Below are 9,173 nucleotides of genomic sequence, written 5' to 3' on the forward strand. Positions count from 1 at the left end.
ATTCTATAGACATATAGGGTCTCAATATAATTGGTGTATATTCAGCTTCTATCTCTTTTATGGATGTCTGGTAGTATGGTACTCGTGCAACGAAAGTTGTCGTTTATCAGTTTCGTGTTGTCTGATTAATGTCATCACCATCCCATGCTAAGGTTAAAAATAATAAGGCTATTGAATGAAGTATTTAATGAAGTTAGAATCCCATGTTTGTCATATATATTCATTCAGTAAATTTTAGTCTCATAGTTATAATTATTAGTTTAAATTCTTAGTTATAAACAACCTCAAATTGTTATCGTCTTAGCATTGGATAATAACCAGACATTGTTGCTTAAGTGTGTGAATTACTTAGTTAACCAATACAGTCTCTGTGGGAACAAACTAGAAAAGAGTCTATACTACTTGCAAACTCGTATACGTGCGTGTATTATTAGCGCGTGTTTAGCGACTAACAAGTTTTTGGCGCCGCTGCCGGGGACTGCAGTGTTAATTTTTAGTTTATACACTTTCCATCAGTGGTCGTTAAAGTTCATTGACTCGGACACTGTTACTTATCTGTTTCCTTGTCTTATTTCAGGTGATCTAGCGAGCGTGTATGCATACGCGTTCTCGGACTCGTAAGAGAAATCTGGATCAAGCCGAGGAAGAAGTTGTGGTAGTTCGTAGGGGAATTGTTGAAGAAGAAAAGAAGGTAGAGGAAGAAGAAAAAGTTGAAGAACCGGTGGTAGTAGCGATGGAAGATCAAGCAGAAAATCCTAAGGCTTTGATGGACTATTCTCAGCCTAAGATCAATGACATTCAGTCAAGCATCATCAGACCAGCCATCTTGACTAACACTTTTAAGATCAAAGCAGGCACGATTCAAATGATACAAAACTCTGTTCAGTTTGGGGGTCCTCCTACTGAAGACCCCGACATGCACATTAGGGATTTCATCAAGATTTGTGATACTTTCAAGTTCAATGGTGTGACTAAAGATGCTATCAAGCTGCAACTCTTCCCATTCTCTCTGAGGAACAAAGCTAAATGCTGGTTACATTCTCTACCACCAGGGTCTATCACTAAATGGGAAGATCTTGCACAAAATTTTCTCACTAAATTCTTCCCTATGGCAAAGACTGCTGCAATCAGAAATGCTCTTACTCAGTTTGGTCAGCAAACTGGTGAATCTCTGTGTGAGGCTTGGGATCGATATAAAGAGATGCTAAGGAAGTGCCCACACCATGGCATGCCTGATTGGATGATTATCAACTATTTTTACAATGGATTGGGTGCTACTTCTAGACCCATGCTTGATGCAGCATCAGGAGGAGCCTTGTGGGCTAAAAGCTATGATGAAGCTTATGAATTGATCGAACTGATGGCTGCTAATGAGTACCAGAATCCTTCCCAGAGGTTGACTCAGGGAAAAGTTGCAAGAATTCTGGAGTTGGATGTAGCAACTGCTATCGCTGCCCAACTTAAGGCGTTGACGATGAAGGTGGACTCTTTGGCTAATTATGGACTTAATCAAATCACCAGTGTCTATGAACTTTGTGCTGGTGCCCATGAGACTGATCAGTGCGCAATTTCTAGTGAATCAGCTCAGTTCGTGAGCAACTTCCAGCGATCGCAGCAACCAGTGCCAGCCACTTATCATCCCAACAACCGCAATCATCCTAATTTCAGCTGGAGCAATACTTTGAATGCGGTTCAACAGCCTTATCAGCAATATCCAACTAAGCAGTACAACCCCCTGGTTTTCAGCAACCGTAATATGTACCAAGACAACTCCAGCTGTAATAAGCTACTGAGAAATCTGAATTAGAGGAGTTAAAGCTTATGTGCAAAAGTCAAGCTGTTTCTATCAAGACCTTGGAAAATCAAATTGGGAAAATTGCCAATGCCTTACTAAATCGTCAGCCTGGTACACTACCTAGTGATACTGAAGTGCCAGGAAAGAGGGAAGCTAAGGAGTAGGTAAAGGCAATCACTTTAAGGTCTGGAAAGGTTGTGAATCCCAAACAAACTAAAATGTTGACTGAAGAAGCTGAGGCTGAGAAAGAAGTAGAGCATCATGGAGTAGAAGTGGAACAAGGAAAACTAATGTTGAGCACACTCCTCTTGAGGGTAATACTAAGGAGAAGCAGATCTATCCTCCACCGCCTTTCCCTAAGCGGCTGCAGAAGAAAAAGCTGGACAAACAATTCGAGAAGTTTCTAGAGGTGTTCAAGAAACTTCATATTAACATACCTTTCGCTGAGGCTCTTGAGCAGATACCTAGTTATGCAAATTTTATGAAAGGTATTCTCTCTCGAAAGGTGAAGCTAGATGATTTAGAGACTGTTGCTCTCACGGAGGAATGCGGTGCGCCAGCCACATTTTAGAGATGTATGATGGCCATCTTTTCTGATATGATTGGCCAGAATGTGGAGGTGTTCATGGACGACTTCTCGGTCTTTGATAATTCATTTGATGAATACTTGCAAAATCTTGGACACGTTCTCAAGAGGTGCGTTGAGACCAATCTGGTTTTCAATTGGCAGAAATGTCACTTTATGGTGCGTCAGGGCATCATTCTCGGGCACAAGCTTTCGAGTAAAGGTCTTGAGGTGGATAAGGCCAAGTGGGGGGTCATTGAGAATCTTCCTCCACCTATTTCTGTTAAGGGAATTCGCAGTTTTCTTCGACAGGCGGGCTTCTACAGGCGTTTCACCAAAGACTTCTCAAAAATCTCAAAGCCATTGTGCAGTCTGTTAGAGAAAGATGTTCCTTTCAAATTTGATGACGAGTGTCATGCAGCTTTTGAGACATTGAAGAAGAGTTTAATCACGACACCGGTCATAACTGCACCTGATTGGAATGAACCTTTTGAGATGATGTACGATGCAAGTGACTATGCAGTTGGAGCAGTTCTTGGGCAGAGGAAGAACAACATATTTCATGTGGTCTACTACGCTAGTAAGACCCTAAATGGGGCTTAACTGAATTATACTACTACGGAGAAAGAACTTTTGGCTATTGTCTATGGTTTTGAAAATTTTTGATCTTATCTACTTGGGATTAAGGTGACAGTTTTCACTGATCACGCTGCAATTCGATATCTCGTCTCAAAGAAGGACTCGAAGCCTAGATTGATTAGATAGGTTCTTTTGCTCCAAGAATTTGAACTAGAGATCAAGGATAGAAAAGGGACTGAAAATCAAGTCGTTGATCATCTCTCGCGTTTAGAGAATCCTAATACTACTTCATTGGATAGGACATTGATAAATGAATCCTTTCCCGACGAGCAGCTGTTTGGAGTGCAAGAAGAAGAACCGTGATTTGCAGACATTGTGAACTACCTTATGAGTAATATCATGCCTCCCGACTTATCTTATGCTCATAGGAAGAAGTTTCTGCATGAAGTGAAGTGGTATATGTGGGATGAGCCGATTCTTTTTTGCCAAGGAGCTGACAAATCATCAGGAGATGTATTCCTTACAGCGAAACGGGGGGAATCTTACGAGATTACCACTCAACGGCTTATGGAGGACATTATGGTGGAGAAAAGACAACAGCTCGTGTTCTTCAAGCAAGTTTCTTTTGGCCGACATTGTTTAAAGATTCTCATCAGTTCGTTTTGAAATATGATCGATGTCAATGTGTGGGTAATATTTCCAAAAGGGATGAGATGCCTCTTAATATGCTTCTCGAGGTTGTGGTCTTTGATGTTTGGGGAATTGACTTCATGGGGCCATTAGTCTCATCTTGTAACAATCAGTATATCTTGTTGGCGGTTGATTACGTGTCGAAATGGGTTGAAGTTAAGGCATTGCCAACAAATGATACGAAAGTGGTGCTTAATTTTCTTCACAAGTAGATATTCACAAGGTTTGAAACTCCAAGAGTTATAATCAGTAATGAGGGATCGCATTTTTGCAATCGCAAGTTCACTGCTATGATGAAAAGGTATAATGTGAATCATCGCATTGCTACGGCTTATCATCCTCAGACAAATGGTCAAGCTGAGGTATCTAATAGAGAGATCAAGCGCATTTTAGAGAAAGTGGTGTGACCATCGAGGAAAGATTGGTCTTTGAAGCTTGATGAAGCTATTTGGGGGTATAGAACAGCATATAAAACTCCATTGGGAATGTCGTCGTTTCAGTTGGTTTATGGTAAGCGGTGTCATTTGCCGGTGGAGCTAGAGCATAAAGTGTACTGGGCTTTAAAGAAGTTGAATCTGGATTCGGATGCAGCTGGTAAGAAGAGGATGCTTCAATTGAATGAGCTCGACGAGTTTCGACTTCAAGCTTATGAGAACAATAAAATGTATAAGGAGAAAGTCAAGAGGTGGCACGATAGGGGTCTAGTGCTCAAATCATTTATGCCAGGTCAGCAAGTTCTTTTATTTAACTCTCGTCTCCGTCTTTTTTCTGGAAAGTTGAAGTCAAGATGGTCAGGGCCGTTCATTGTCAAAACTGTGTTTCCGCATGGAGCGGTAAAATTTTTTGAGAATGATCCGGGCCAAGCATTCAAGGTAAATGATCAAAGGTTGTAGCATTATTATGATGACACAAAAAATCGTGAGGTGATTAGTGTCGTTCTATTTTCCATTTGATCTTGAGATTCTATGTCGAGCTAGTGACATAAAAGAAGCGCTTCTTGGGAGGAAACTCAAGTTTGTTGTACATTAGTAGGTAGAAGAAGCAAGAAGAAAGGAGAAAAATACAAAAAATCACAAAAAGAAAAAAATTCAGGGCCAACTACAGAAGCTGGGCACGCCCGCGCTGATCAAGCGCGCGGCCGCGCCGTTTTTCCAGTAACCGAGCGCGCTCGCACTGATCTAGCGCGCGGCTGCGCTGGTTTTCCAGAGAGTGAGCACGCCCGCGCTGTCCTAGCGCGTGGCCACGCCGGGTCCTGTTTGAAAAAAATTTTATTTTAGCAGTTTTATAAGGTAAAATCGGGACTTTTACTCCAAAATCAATTATAACCAGAATTTTACTCTTCCACATCCCATAATTCCCTCTCCTAATCAATTCCATTATTCTCACGATTCCCATAATCAATTCCCACTTCTATTCCTTATAGAATTCACACCTCTCTACCTATAAATACATACACTTACACACAACTTCTCCACCACATCACAAACTCTCAAACACAGATTCTCTCTAAACACTTAAGCTTTTATTCTCTTTTCTGCAATCCCGATGGCACCCAAGAAACAAAGAACGCAAGTTAGCGGCAGCACCACCGATTCTTCATCTACGGGTGGTGTGAGGCCAAGGTTTTCTACTCTTGAGGATGATGAGGAGTACATGAGGCTTCTCTCGAAGCCTATTGCTAATGAGAGAGGTTTTTCTACCATCAGGGAAGGATGGTAAGATTTTGGAGATGATTCTCGAGATGGTCTGGGTTTCTTTCTGTGAGGCACCCGCTGCTGTGCCCATGAGTGTTGTGCGGGAGTTCTATGCTAATGCCATGGCGGAGAAGAATGTCTTCACGGTGGTGAGTGGGAGGACTATTGAGTACAGTGCAGAGGCTATCATGACGGTGATTGAGCAGCCCGCAAGGAAGGTGGGCCAGGACACTTAGAACGATAAGACTCCGGAGGACTTTGATTTGGATCTCATCGTTGCTACTCTCTGTGTGCCTGAGACTCAGTGGAAGTACAAGAGGGGCACTACTGATTACTCCACATTCCCTGCGTCATGCATAAACAAGTTTGCACGTGCTTGGAACTCGTTTATTTATGCTAACATCATGCCATCTTCGCATGTGCATGAGATTACTGTGGAGCGTGCTCATCTACTGTGGGGGATTCTACAGGGTGATTACATTGATTTGGGGATGGTGGTATATCAGGGGATTTTGAGATTTTTGAGAGGAGATATTACAGGAGTTATTCTGTATGCATCCGTTGTGACGAAGTTCTGCGTGGCGGTTGGTGTTCATTGGCCAGCACATGAGCAGCTACAACTTCCCAGTGCTCTTATCGACAGTTCTACATTGTTGAGCATGCAGGAGTGGTATGGAGGGAAGCCCGATCCTAAGGGGCTTGGGTATTCATATGATCATCTGCCAGGTGGTGTGCCTATGAAAGCGGCTACAGCGGGAGGTTCTCAGCATGCCCGTCGAGCAGCTCAGAGAGCTCAGTATGGAGAGGAGGCTGGTTTGTCGCAGCAGCAGCAGCAACAGGAGGCAGCAGGAGCAGAGATGGGAGCTGATTTGAGTTCGACACAGTATAGGCGTCTTGCGAGGAGGATGGATGCGATGCACGACATCCATAGTCGGTTTGCACACGATCTTACCCAGACACTTGGGATAACTTTTAGAGTCACCGGTGTTGATATCCAGTGGCCAGTATATGGTGAGGATTCCGTGTATCCGCCTCCAGACAAGCCTGAAACTCCACCCGTTGAGGGTGATGATTCTGATTTGCAGTAGGTATGCCTGAATTCCTTACTATTACCTTCACTGAGGACAGTGAATATTTTAAGTTTGGGGGTAGTAGTTGAAGGAATATGTTTTTGTGTGAGTCACATATATTGCATGTTCATGATAGTTTATTTAGTTTAGTTTATATAGTTTGTATATTTTTGCCGTATAATTTTTTTTTGTGATAGTTTTATGTAATTTTGTTCATATAGTTTTCATACATTTGCATTATAGATAATTTTTCCAGTTGACTTGTGATATTGATGATAGTGTAGTGATGTCATGTTTAGAGATGTTAAGTCATATCAAGTTGATTTACATGCTGGAGATACTTGTATTTCACTAAGTCTTATAGGTTGCTAGAGTGCTAGATCATATCATGGTTTGTTGGTTGTCGAGGTTTAATCGCTTGTTTATATTTAGAATTTAGGATATTCTCTTAATAATAAAAGACATGGGTATTTAAAAATTGGAGAAAATTGGATTTCACTGCTAGTTGTATGGCTAGGTGTCAATTGGCTAATAGCCGGCTCATATTTTTATGAGTAGTCTAGGGTTGAACGAGATGGAGCGAAACGCACTCGTTCAGAAATTCGTAAAAGATAAAAAAAAGAAGAAAAAAAGATAAAAAAAAGAAAAAAGAATAAGTGTTATGTATAATTGATCACAAGTGGGCTCTTCAGTACTCGAGTTATTAAGTTCTTAGGGGACTTTGTGCCTAGTGACCTAAGGCTTTTATAGTCCTAACCTAACGCTCGCTACATGGGTACTATTGTATAAGTCTTTTGTGGACCTCACTCATTGCACGATCAAATATGCTTACTTGTGTTGTTTTATTGTGAATAAAAGCATGAATCCACGTTAACTCTGACATAAGAATTGAAGTGTTATAAGTTATTTTGAGTCTAGCTTTTATTCTGTTTATAAACTTGCGATTGTTTTGATAAGTAGTGAGTCATGATTGTCGATCTAGTTGTGTTAGTACATCTATAAGCATTTGCACACACGCACGTCTCTAGTTTGTAAGTTGATTTATGAGATTTGATTGATCTTTATGCGAATAATTACATTTGCTGAGGTGTTGCTTGTTGATTGGTTTAGTTATTCTATGGGGATCGTTGTATTCATATTAGTTGCATTCATGCATTCTTATTTCTTGTTCTTTGAGTCTGTTTATGCTTGAGGACAAGCATCAATACAAGTTTTGGGGTGTGTTTAGTGGCATTTATGACACTTTATAATGCTCTAATAAGCTTTGAATTAATGCGTTTGTACTCAAGTTGTTAAGTGTTTTAACGTGTTTTCGAGTGTTTTTGCATTTCAGGCATTATCTAGGTAATCAGGTGAATTAGCATTATTTTGGTGCTAATTTGGTGTCAAGGTGGTGTTGGAATAAAAGCTCATTGAAAGCCGGCTCAGATCTGCAAGGAAAATGAAGAAGTTAGAATTCTGGCAGAAGCCCAGCGCGCCCGCGCTGATCAAGCGCGCGACCGCGCCCAAAGTACAGAAAGCCAGCGCGGCCGCGTTGATCAAGCGCGCGGTCACGCCGTGTCGGGATGATAGATTTCTGTTTCTACTTGGTTTTTGAGGAAGAGTTCTATACTGCATGGGGCTGCCATATAAACATCTCTAGGTCATTTTTAAGAAAAGGAGAGACACTTCAGAGCTAAGGAGAAGATGACAAGAGACCTATAACACGAATCAACAAAGGCGAAGACGATCTAGTTTATTCTTGTGAATCTTTATTTTGAGTTATAATTTTGGATGCTTGTTTCTTATTTTTTTGAACCTATACACTTGTGTTATACTCTATTATTTATTCGTTATAAAGACTACGTTTGTTATACGATGCTTTCATTGGAACCCACATTGATGATGAGTCCGATTATGGGCTAATCGTTACCGTGGGGTTCTAGTGGATTTATTTATGGATTTCTTTAGTTAAATAATTTGATGCCTTAGTATGTGGTGATTGTATGATATCCTAGTATTGGTTGTGCGTATTCGTCTTATGACCGTCGCGAACTTATAAGATAGTGTGTTAATTCTTAATGAAGCGAAAGTGAATTTAAGGATTTAAAACTTGCCATGCTAGCATAGGTTCATGTATTAGTTATGCATGAGTCGCAGGTAATTTTAACCATCTTACTTGCCCTGTGTAATCAAGATAGATAACTTGTGCTTAAACCGTTATGTTGTCAAATTCTATAAACATATAGGGTCTCAATATAATTGGTGTCTATTCAGCTTCTATCTCTTTTGTGGATGTCTGGTAGTATGGTACTCGTGCAATGAAAGTTGGCGTTTATCAGTTTCGTGTTGTCTGATTAATGTCATCACCATCGCATGCTAAGGTTAAAAACAATAAGGCTATTGAATGAAGTATTTAATGAAGTTAGAGTCCCATGTTTGTCATATATATTCATTCAGTCAATTTTAATCTCGTAGTTATAATTATTAGTTTAAGTTCTTAGTTATAAACAACCTCAAATTGTTATCGTCTTAGCATTGGATAATAACCGTATATTGTTGCTTAAGTGTGTGAATTAATTAGTTAACCAATACAGTCTCTGGGGGAACGAACTAAAAAAGATTCTATACTACTTGCGAACTCGTATGTTTGCGTGTATTATTAGCACGTATTTAGCGACTTACAGTGATCAGAAGAAGTGGTTTGGTTCATCACTATTCTTCATAAGGGGAAAAACTGTTTTCCAAAAGGGGGGTACCATTGGTTTTCATCTGCGGATCCTATTGTACGGGAGAGGTGG

General features: G+C 40.6%; 1 non-coding gene across 1 annotated transcript; it reads right to left on the reverse strand.

Moving 5' to 3' along the window:
• Positions 1-1,123: 1,123 nt before the first annotated feature.
• Positions 1,124-1,230, reverse strand: LOC141694422 (small nucleolar RNA R71). The gene has a single exon (XR_012563730.1). It is a non-coding gene; the product is annotated as a small nucleolar RNA R71 (small nucleolar RNA).
• Positions 1,231-9,173: the final 7,943 nt, after the last annotated feature.

This window comes from Apium graveolens, chromosome 10 (genome assembly GCF_009905375.1).
Source record: "Apium graveolens cultivar Ventura chromosome 10, ASM990537v1, whole genome shotgun sequence".
Taxonomy (NCBI): domain Eukaryota; kingdom Viridiplantae; phylum Streptophyta; class Magnoliopsida; order Apiales; family Apiaceae; genus Apium; species Apium graveolens.